The following is a 13,042-nucleotide window of genomic DNA, read 5'->3' on the forward strand; positions in this document are numbered from 1 at the left end:
CTAAAACACAAATACTAAAAAATTTCACATTAGGAAACATATTTAAGAGTAAAAAAAACTTAATCGTTTAGTTATGACAAATAAAAAACTATTTAATTTTACCTAATAATCAACTAAAAGTACAAAAAAACCTCTTTAAATAAAAAAATCAACTAGGTATTTTTTAAATATAGGCAGAAAAGTGAAAAAAATTCAAAATCAAATTTTATAACTACAAGTCAAATACAAATGTTTAACTAAAAGTTTTTGAAGTTTTTTTCTCAATCTTTAATCTCAGTAGTTTCGTTAATCCAAACTTTTTAGAATACAATATATAAAATGATACTCTACTGTAAGTGACAGTAAATTTATACTTCTACAAGAGTTTTTTCATGCTTTGCTAAATGAGCCTTTGTATAACTTTTATGATCACAATCACTGCAAGAATATTCAGGTTCATAATGAAAAACCGTATGGTTACTTAACTGCCTAGATTTCTTATCCAAATATCCACTTGATTTGTACAGACTAAACCAGGGTTTCCCAAAGTGGGCCTAGTAGCATTACAAAAGTTTAGAGGGCAATAAACAGCATAGAGGCCACAGGGGGACATGAGGTCACAATTTCAAACTTACTATAGATATCCTTGAGTTAATGAGGGAGAGCGAAAAAAAGGGTCTTAGGCGTTTTTAATGGTAGTTTTGAAACTTATACTAGATATTATGCAAAAATTTTAAGAATTTTATTGGGCCATAAGCTGCAAAAGGGAGAGCCACAGGGCCACAGTTTGAAACTTATACTAGATACTTCAGGAATAATGATAAATAGCAAAAAAATGTTATTAATGGTAGTTTTTCGAGAAATCTTGTAGTAGGGGGCCATAGCTTTAGTAATTTCCATAAGAGATCCTTTTAAATATAAGTTTGGGAAACCCTGGTCTAGACAAATGTTGATCATAAGAATTAAACATAAGAAATCTCAATATTAAAAAAACATCAACTTATGAAACTATAACACAAAGCAGAAATTTGAATATCTTTCAGTCAAGTGCTGTTAATGTTTTTTATACTTATATATCGTCATGTATTTTTTTTTATTTAAATCAATGCAAAAAATAGAATTAAAATGTGCTTAACTATCAACATCTTCAATTAAAATGGCTTTTCTGGATTTTTTTTATTTTGCCACAAATATGAAGCAAAAGTGACACTTTTAAAACAAAGTATTCTTAAAGCTTATCAAATGACGTTTAAACATACGAACATAAAAAGATTTTACACTTTGAAAGTAATTTACCTGACTTACATTCACTAAAGAGCAAATTTTCGCTTGTAAATTCCATTATACTTAAGTTCAAATGGATAGTTTTCAAAATTTTACTAAAATATTCTTAAAATTTTTTATTGAATACAAAACCTGAAAACATTAAGAAAATAATAAATTTAAACTATAACAATAAACACAAAACGAAACGAAATCAGCAAGCTACTATATTTTACACATTCTTACGAATATTTTCGGTATGCCAATATTATATATATACATTTCATTTTAAGTAAAAAAATATCATCTAAAAGTTAGTTAGGCAACCAACAAAGTTTTTCAAATTATGCTTAAGATTAATTTATAAAATTAAAATAAATCAGTTAACAGCTATTTTGCATTGAAATTTTCAAATAAATACAGTACAATTGTATTTTAAACAACGAAATACAAATCCTAAGACTTCAAAGAACGATTAACAAACTAAAAATAAAATTATCACTTTGTTAAGTTAAGTTTAAAAAATAATAATTTAGCTTTCATAGCAAAGTATATAGAAGTAAATACTTTACTATTAAGTGGTTTCTACTAAATAAAAGTTCTGCTGATAAAATTTTGTCATTTAAAATTATTTATAGTGTTATTATTAAAAACCTGCCAGCTTCAGTGGTACTGTTTAAATTTTATCAACTTTGAACTTGACTTCTGCACATTTTAAGTTTTTTTATTTTAAGTTAAAGTTGTAACAATTATTTTATAATTAATATATGTTATACGTTTGTGTAAAAAACGGCAAGAGAAGCAAACAAAATTAAAACTTCCCAAAAAAAGTGTCAGATAAAAGGGTTTAAATATAAGTTCTGTACTGGTGTATTATTACTGTTTCAAATTTGCATTAAAAAATAAGTATTACAAAAAATATATCAAAACAGTATAACTGGAGTTGACCTTAAAAAAACACAACCATCCAGCTAATACTAAAGAAACTTTGAACTTGACTTCTGCACATTTTAAGTTTTTTTATTTTAAGTTAAAGTTGTAACAATTATTTTATAATTAATATATGTTATACGTTTGTGTAAAAAACGGCAAGAGAAGCAAACAAAATTAAAACTTCCCAAAAAAAGTGTCAGATAAAAGGGTTTAAATATAAGTTCTGTACTGGTGTATTATTACTGTTTCAAATTTGCATTAAAAAATAAGTATTACAAAAAATATATCAAAACAGTATAACTGGAGTTGACCTTAAAAAAACACAACCATCCAGCTAATACTAAAGAAAATATTTTTTCTAAATATATATATACTTATCCTTTTTTTAATTTTTAAAAATCTTTCAAAGTTTTACATACTGTATTTATTAGTGAAATCAAAACTGGTTACTTTCACAGCGTTATACTTCTCAGAAAAAAAATCAAAAACTTAAGTTAAATAGCATGAGAAAAATAACTCTTAAAAACATAACTTATATACAAAATTAAATTCAAAACATTAATAATAAGGTTCAAATTTCTAAAACAAGCTATTTTAAAGCAAAACAAAAAAATCTAGTAAGATATAATTTATCAAATTTTGTCTGCTAAAAAATATATAAGCTATTTTCTATAAAATTACACTTATAAAACTTATATTAAGAATAATTGAAAATATAACTGTGTAATAAAACTATTCTACTTATATTATTTAACTAAATTATCATAAAATTTACACACAAATACACAACCTACAAGCTAAAAATGAAACGTTCTGTAGTCTATAAGGAACTAAAAAAAATTACTTTTTAAAGTGTGTTTTAATATGTCTTTCTAAACTCATTTTGGTGAAACTTTTATGATTACAGTGACTACAAGAAAATTTAGGTTCATAATGAAACACCATGTGCTGGCTTAGATGTTGTTTTGATTTAAAAAATCTACTTTCTGGACAAATTGAACATTTGAAACTTCTAACATCAATGTGGGTAGCTTGATGTCGAACTAGGTTACTTTTTTGTGCAAATTTTTTATCACAAATTCGACAAGCAAAAGGTTTTTCTTCTGTATGAGTAGCTTATTGTTGAACTAGTGTTGATTCACGTAAAAAATTTTGTTACATATATAACAAGCAAAATTTTTTTTCACCAGTATGAGAAGCTTGATGTAGAATTAAGCTCTGTTTTACTAAAATTTTTTGTCACAAAGTTGACAAGCAAAAGGTTTTTCTCCAGTATGAGTTCTGTAATGAGTTGTTATTTGATAGACAAGTTTATTTGTATAACAAGTTCGAGGGTAATTGAAACTCGCTTATGTTTTAATTGCGACTTAAATTAGTACTTTAATTGACAAACATTTCTATAAAATTACTTTATTATAAGCAATTGAAATAACGAAAGTAAAAACAAAATCAGTATTAAAAATATAACATTTGAAATAGAATAATAAATTAATTATAGTTAAAATAAGTATAATTAGGAGCAAAATTTTATAAAAACTACATTAAGTTCTTTGTTTCTTTAAATCAAATTTTTTTCTAGACGATTATTACGCAAAACATATTTATTTTTTATTCATTACAGTAAAGCCAGCTTGCAGTCTATTGACTTTATTCTCGGTGGTATTTTGCACCTCTAAATTTCTATAAATATAATGAGTTTTTTTCTTTATTAGAAATTTAAACCTGTATAATAGGTTTCACAATGCAAAATGGTTTTATTATTTTGTTATAAGTTTTTAAGTTATATAGTTTACTCAAATAATCTATACTTACATTTCATATCAATGATCGCTAAATAATCCAAAGTTTTTGTGTTTTTGAAAACCTGTAAAACAACAATTTTCAATAGATATCAAGAAAATTATTCTAGAAATATCTACTATTAATCGTGAGAATAATCGTGTTTTTGCAATTTTAAAATTTGAAAACTTTTAAATTTTTATGAAAAATGTAAATTTATTTTGCCCTACATATATTTTATTTCAAAAGAAAAAGAAAAATGCGTAATAATAAGTTTTCGATACTAAACTTTCATAGTTAAGTTTATTATAATTAATTATAATTTAATTACAGTTAATCTTTATATACAATTTACCAGTTGATTTAAAAATTAATATTAAATCAAAGTTCGAGTAAATGAAAAGTTCTGAATATTTAAAAAACCTTCTACCTCTACTTTTGGCTTTGTATTAAACAGTATACACTTTAGTTTAAAGAACTTAGAATTTAATGATATTAACTTTAAATGAAACCACCATTATAATTACAATTACTAAATTTTATTAACTGTATTATTAGAATTTTCATAAACGCTGATATTAATATTTTTAAAAAGTTGTATTTCATATAAATTCTCCCTGAATTGGCAAAATGGTAATCTTGTTTCTACACTTAAAAATATATATTAACCATATAGAATAATTTCAAAAGAAAGTACAGAATAGACTTTAACTGCTGTGATACTCAATATATTTCTTACATTGACGACTATCAAAACTTAATATTTAATCCTTAGAATACAAAAGACTTATACTTTTCCTAATGTTTTTTAGAACTAATTAACTACACTTAATTAATGATCAAATTTTAAATCTTATTGTCAAAACAATAAATAAACCAATTAATATCAACAATTAAATTTAACAAAAGCTATCTGAATATTAGGTTTTATTTTAAACAAAATAAACTAAACTTCACGAAAAAACAATTTTGTTGAGATTAATTTGTTTTTAAAACTAATTCTTATCTTAAAAAAAATAAATTAATATATTAATACAGATCGGCTAAATAAATTTCGGGTTAGATATGATCGGGTTAGAAACGATCGGGTTAGAAACGATCGGGTTAGATATGATTGGGTTAGAAATGATCGGGTTAGAAATGATCGGGTTAGAAATGATCGGGTTAGAAATGATCAGGTTTAATTGGGTTAGAAGTAATTGGGTTAGAAATGATCTTGTTAGAAATGATTGGGTTAGAAGTGATCGGGTTAGAAATGATCGGAATAGAAGTGATCGGGTTAGAATTGATCGGGTTAGAAATGATCAGGTTAGAAGTGATCAGGTTAGAAGTGATCGGGTTAGAAGTGATCGGGTTAGAAATTATCGGGTTAGAAGTGATCGGGTTAGAAGTGATCGGGTTAGAAGTGATTGGGTTAGAAGTGATCGGGTTAGAAATGATCGGGTTAGAAGTGATCGGGTTAGAAGTGATCGGGTTAGAAATGATCGGGTTAGAAGTGATCGGGTTAGAAATGATCAGATTAGAAATGATAGCGAGTTAGAAATGATAGTAAACCATTCGTGTTAACCTAATTAGACCTTGGTTAATGTTTGTCTAATATTAAATGATAATAGTTTAAAGTTAGGTCTTTGAACAAAATTTCAGTTAGTTCTATTAACTTAGAACGTATTTTAAAACATTTGAGTATTTATTAAATCAAGTAAATGTTTAAGTACTATTAAAAGTAAGAAACATGCTATTTCTAAACTATCTCAAGTATTCTTTAAAACAGTTGAGTATTTAGAAATCTTTTTTTTTGGTTTATTGTAAACTGTTAATAATATTATAAGTTAAAACTTAGTAAATATTTAATAACTTAAACCAAAAAAGATGTTTTTTTGACAAATATACCCAAATTAAGTCTAATCATAGAAAAGAAACAACATAAGTTTTTAGAAATTTAAACATAAGTTAAAATAAAGTAAAATATTTTAGGTTGAATTCTATTAAAAATGTTAAAGTGTCACTATATTAATGTAATAGTTGAATAGATTAAAACACATAGTTATTTTTAACATAAATATAAGAACAAAAACTATAAAATAACACAAATGAAAATAAAATGCCAAAAGACAAGCAGAAATCACTTTTATGAGCAGCCTTTAATCTTTTTCTACAGAAATAAAATAAGTAACAGTTACTCTAAATAATTTAACTTTTTATTAAAGTAAAATTACAAAAGTATTGCAAAACTTTAATTTATTTAGTCAAGTATTCTTTTCTAATAAAAGTTTATAAGAAAACTAGTTACGAGTCTTATTACAAACAGGATAACAAATACTATAAATTTATTATAACATCGCAATTTTTTAATTTTTTTTAAGGAGTGTCATTTGTTACCAAGGTGGTATAGGGTTTACTATCATTTCTAACTCGCTATCATTTCTAACCCGATCATTTCTAACCCGATCACTTATAACCTGATCATTTCTAACCCGATCACTTCTAACCCGATCATTTCTAACCCGATCATTTCTAACCCGATCATTTCTAACCCAATCACTTCTAACCCGATTATTTCTAACCCGATCACTTCTAACCCAATCGTTTCTAACTCGATCATTTCTAACCCGATCACTTCTAACCCGATCACTTCTAGCTCGATCATTTCTTACCCGATCACTTCTAACCCGATCATTTCTAACCCGATCACTTCTAACCCGATCATTTCTAACCCGATCACTTCTAACACGATCATTTCTAACCCGATCATTTCTAACCCGATCATTTCTAACCCGATCACTTCTAACCCGATTTAACCCTATCAATTCTAACACGATCCTTTCTAACCCGATCATATCTAACCCTATCAATTCTAACCCGATCATTTCTAACTCGATCGTTTCTAACTCGACTATTAGTAATCCGATCTGTATTAATATGTTTATGTATTATTGTATTAAAGTTAAGATTTTTTTAAAAACAAAATAATCTTAACAAAGCTGTTTTTTTTTATCGAAATTTAGTTTATTTTGTTTAAAGTAAAACTTAATGTTTAGATAGCTTTAATAAAATTTAATTTTTGATGCTTATTGCTATTGTAAGTTTTTTTCCTACGCTAGACCCACACATAAAAATCTGGGCCGTTGAAAATAAATAGCACATAACGAAGAGACAAAAATTTATATATTTTAAAATCAAAAACTACAGTTTTATCTAATTTTTATAGATTCACAGCAAAAAAAAATCACTTGATATAAAACTAATTAACTTATTTATGATTTAAAGGAGAAATATTTTAACAAACTTGGTTTTAATTTTATACTAAGCAACTTAAATATCAACTCTTTCAACGATGAGTGAGTTCCAATAAAATAAAACATAGCTGCACAATCTTTCATTTAACAATTAACTTCCAATTTCTTTTCAACAAACAACCTTCTCTGCAAAATTCAGCAATACATATTTAGACAATTTAGTAAATTTTTTCTATGATTTTAGTTCAGCAATCAGCAAAATAGTCTTAATTACGCACTTCTACATCAAAATAAGGTTCAGGATTACTTTTATAAAATTCATTTAGAATATACTACAATGTCAGAATTCCAACAAACTACAAAAATTTATGAATAAAACTTCTTCTTGTTTACACATCTACCAGATATACACATCCTAACTTTTAGAGTTAGGTTCTGCACATTTGTGCAACAGTTTGGTATTTCATTGTTTTTTTATCAGTTATTTTCGTCGCTTTGCAAAAGCATTATCAAAAGAGTCAAAATAAACGTTATTGGAATAAAGGTACAGACAATTGTAAAAAAATCAATAATTTAAGTGCATTGACTAACCACTAAATTTAGTATCTAAAGTCCAAAGGGCATTTTGAAAACAAGTCAAATAAACATTTATCGGAAACATTGAAAAATGGTTTATTGTTTACATAGGAAAGGCAGTTCTAATAAAATCAAACTATAGAGGGAGCCGATCATTTCTAACCCGCTATCATTTCTAACCCGATCACTTCTAACCCGATCATTTCTAACCCGATCATTTCTAACCCGATCACTTCTAACCCGATCACTTCTAACTTGATCACTTCTAACCCGATAAGTTCTAACTCGATCATTTCTAACCCGATCACTTCTAACCCGATCACTTCTAGCTCGATCATTTCTTACCCGATCACTTCTAACCCGATCATTTCTAACCCGATCACTTCTAACACGATCATTTCTAACCCGATCATTTCTAACCCGATCACTTCTAACCCGATCACTTCTAACCCGATCATTTCTAACCCAATTTAGCCCGATCATTTCAAACCCGATCATTTCTAACCCGATAATTTCTAACCCGATCACTTCTAACCCGATCACTTCTAACTTGATCACTACCAGCCTGAACGTTTCTAGCTCGATCGTTTCTAACCTATTTTACTTGTTTACGTTTATTGTTTTTCAGGATTGAATGAAAAAACAAACAAATCTTAATAAAGTAATTAAAATAATTAAAAAAAGTTCAATTTTTTATTTTTTTAAAACATAATTATTTAATATGTTACGTAAAAAATATTTTTGTATAGTTTTTTATTTTAGTATTAACTTAACATAATATTAATTTACTTACTTTACCTCGTTTTTTGAGTTGTATAAACTAATACAATTGCAATTTTAAAATTTTAAAACTTTTAAATTTTTATTAAAATGTAAATTTATTTTGATCTATATACAACATATTTTAAAAGAAATATGAAAAAATCAAAATGATAAGTTTTCGACACTTCACTTTTATATTTAAGCTTATTATGTAATGTTTCTTATTTAACTTTTAGATTTAATTTACCATTGGCTTAAAGAAAGAGAATCTAATATAAATACTAGTAAATGACAGGGTCTATTTATAAGAATAATAAACTTTTACCTCTACTTTTTACTTTGTATTAAACAGTATACACTTTCGTTTTAAGAAGTTATAATTTAATGACGATAATTTTAAATGAAAACACCATACTTATTACGATTACTAAATTACTGCTGCAATGCTCATTATATTTCTTACATTGACGACTATCAAAACTTAATATTTTATCTTTAAAATACAGAAGACTTATACTTTTCCTAATGCTTTTAAAACTAAAAACTACAGTTAATTTATAATAAAATTTTTAATCGTATTTAAATAATTAATTACCACGAAAATAAATCAAAAAATGCATGCAGTCATAAGCATCTTTCAGTTTAAATGTGGAGTTAGCTTTTAAACAAAACTAATCTTTGCACATAGTTGAACAAATTTGATTAAAGCTTACTTGATTAAAATAAGATACCTTATATTAGAAACTATAAGTAATTTAACAAATTTTAAACTTATGAACCATTGATTTAATATGTAGGATTTTGTTTATTCTATAGTTTGATTTTATTAGAACTGCTTTTCCTATGTAAACAATAAACCATTTTTTAATGTTTCCGATAAATGTTTATTTGACCTGTTTTCAAAATGCCCTTTGGACTTTAGATACTAAATTTAGTGGTTAGTCAATGCACTTAAATTATTGATTTTTTTTACAATTGTCTGTACCTTTATTCCAATAACGTTTATTTTGACTCTTTTGATAATGCTTTTGCAAAGCGACGAAAATAACTGATAAAAAAACAATGAAATACCAAACGGTTGCACAAATGTGCAGAACCTAACTCTAAAAGTTAGGATGTGTATATCTGGTAGATGTGTAAACAAGAAGAAGTTTTATTCATAAATTTTTGTAGTTTGTTGGAATTCTGACATTGTAGTATATTCTAAATGAATTTTATAAAAGTAATCCTGAACCTTATTTTGATGTAGAAGTGCGTAATTCAGACTATTTTGCTGATTGCTGAACTAAAATCATAGAAAAAATTTACTAAATTGTCTAAATATGTATTGCTGAATTTTTCAGAGAAGGTTGTTTGTTGAAAAGAAATTGGAAGTTAATTGTTAAATGAAAGATTGTGCAGCTATGTTTTATTTTAACTCACTCATCGTTGAAAGAGTGGATATCTAAGTTGCTTATTATAAAATTAAAACCAAGTTTGTTAAAATATTTCTCCTTTGAATCATAAATAAGTTAATCAGTTTTATACTAAGTGATTTTTTTTTTGCTGTGAATCTATAAAAATTAGATAAAACTGTAGTTTTTGATTTTAAAATATATAAATTTTTGTCTCTTCGTTATGTGCTATTTATTTTCAACGGCCAAGATTTTTATGTGTGGGTCTAGCGTAGGAAAAAAACTTACAATAGCAATAAGCATCAAAAATTAAATTTTATTAAAGCTATCTAAACATTAAGTTTTACTTTAAACAAAATAAACTAAATTTCGATAAAAAAAAACAGCTTTGTTAAGATTATTTTGTTTTAAAAAAAATCTTAACTTTAATACAATAATACATAAACATATTAATACAGATCGGATTACTAATAGTCGAGTTAGAAACGATCGAGTTAGAAATGATCGGGTTAGAATTGATAGGGTTAGATATGATCGGGTTAGAAAGGATCGTGTTAGAATTGATAGGGTTAAATCGGGTTAGAAGTGATCGGGTTAGAAATGATCGGGTTAGAAATGATCGGGTTAGAAATGATCGTGTTAGAAGTGATCGGGTTAGAAATGATCGGGTTAGAAGTGATCGGGTAAGAAATGATCGAGCTAGAAGTGATCGGATTAGAAGTGATCGGGTTAGAAATGATCGAGTTAGAAGTTATCGGGTTAGAAGTGATCGGGTTAGAAATAATCGGGTTAGAAGTGATCGGGTTAGAAATGATCGGGTTAGAAATGATCGGGTTAGAAGTGATAGGGTTAGAAATGATCGGGTTAGAAATGATCGTGTTAGAAGTGATCGGGTTAGAAATGATCGGGTTAGAAGTGATCGGGTAAGAAATGATCGAGCTAGAAGTGATCGGGTTAGAAGTGATCGGGTTAGAAATGATCGAGTTAGAAGTAATCGGGTTAGAAGTGATCGGGTTAGAAATGATCGGGTTAGAAATGATCGGGTTAGAAATGATCGGGTTAGAAATGATCGGGTTAGAAGTGATCGGGTTAGAAATGATCGGGTTATAAGTGATTGGGTTAGAAATGATCGGGTTAGAAATGATAGCGAGTTAGAAATGATAGTAAACCAACTATAGAATAAACAAAATCCTACATATTGAATTAATGGTTCATAAGTTTAAAATTTGTTAAATTACTTATAGTTTCTAATATAAGGTATCTTATTTTAATCAAGTAAGCTTTAATCAAATTTGTTCAACTTTCTGCAAATATTAGTTTTGTTTAAAAGCTAACTCCACATTAAAACTGAAAGATGCTTATGACTGCATGCATTTTTTGATTTATTTTCGTGGTAATTAATTATTTAAATACGATTAAAAAATTTATTATAAATTAACTGTAGTTTTTAGTTTTAAAAGCATTAGGAAAAGTATAAGTCTTCTGTATTTTAAAGATAAAATATTAAGTTTTGATAGTCGTCAATGTAAGAAATATAATGAGCATTGCAGCGGTAAAAAATTATTTTTTACTTTTTCTTGAAGAGATTCTATATGGTTAGTATAAATTTTAAGTATGGAGACCAGATTGGCAAGTTGCATTCAAATTTATGGAAAATTTATATGAAATACCATTTTTTAAGAGTATTAGTATGAGTATATAAGAAACTTAGAATATTACAGTTAAAAAAATTTAGTAATCGTAATAAGTATAGTGTTTTCATTTAAAATTATCGTCATTAAGTTATAAGTTCTTAAAACGAAAGTGTATACTGTTTAATACAAAGTAAAAAGTAGAGGTAAAAGTTTATTATTGTTATAAATAGACCCTGTCATTTACTAGTATTTATATTAGATTCTCTTTCTTTAAGCCAATGGTAAATTAAATCTAAAAGTTAAATAAGAAATATTACATAATAAGCTTAAATATAAAAGTGAAGTGTCGAAAACTTATTATTTTGATTTTTTCATAGTTCTTTTAAAATATGTTGTATATAGAGCAAAATAGATTTACATTTTAATAAAAATTTAAAAGTTTTAAAATTTTAAAATTGCAATTGTATTAGTTTATACAACTCAAAAAACGAGGTAAAGTAAGTAAATTAATATTATGTTAAGTTAATACTAAAATAAAAAACCACACAAAAATATTTTTTCGTAACATATTAAATAATTATGTTTTAAAAAAATAAAAAATTAAACTTTTTTTAATTATTTTAATTACTTTATTAAGATTTTTTTGTTTTTTCATTCAATCCTGAAAAACAAAAACGTAAATAAACAAATAAAATAGGTTAGAAACGATCGAGCTAGAAACGTTCAGGCAGTTAGAAGTGATCGGGTTAGAAGTGATCGGGTTAAAAATGATCGGGTTAGAAATGATCGGGTTTGAAATGATCGGGCTAAATTGGGTTAGAAATGATCGGGTTAGAATAGATCTTGTTAGAAATGATCGGGTTAGAAGTGATCGGGTAAGAAATGATCGTGTTAGAAGTGATCGGGTTAGAAGTGATCGGGTTAGAAGTAAACGGGTTAGAAGTGATCTGGGTAGAAGTGATCGGGTAAGAAATGATCGGGTTAGAAGTGATCGGGTAAGAAGTGATCGGGTAAGAAATGATCGGGTTAGAAGTGATCGGGTTAGAAGTTATCGGGTTAGAAATGATCGGGTTAGAAATGATCGGGTTAGAAGTGATCGGGTTAGAAGTGATCAAGTTAGAAGTGATCGGGTTAGAAGTAAACGGGTTAGAAATGATCGGGTTAGAAATGATCGGGTTAGAAGTGATTGGGTTAGAAATGATAGCGGGTTAGAAATGATCGGCTCCCGTGGTATAGTACAAAAGTTACTCGTTGTCAAACTATTTGTTATATTTAAAGTTTGAAAAATATTTCAAAAGCACAATAAAATCTACTAAAACGTCTAAAACTCTTATTAAATTATGTTTCATTGCTATTTTCTTTTTACTTATTTGGAAATTATAAATATAAATGTTTTTGACAAGACACTAAACTGAACCCGGGGTGTATAACTGGATAGTTAAAGTTTTTTCGTACACTAAGTCCTTGGACTTAACGTTTTGACCCC

The sequence above is a fragment of the Thalia democratica genome, chromosome 5 (assembly GCF_965202585.1).
Source record: "Thalia democratica chromosome 5, ktThaDemo2.hap1.1, whole genome shotgun sequence".
NCBI classification, from domain to species: Eukaryota; Metazoa; Chordata; class Thaliacea; order Salpida; family Salpidae; genus Thalia; species Thalia democratica.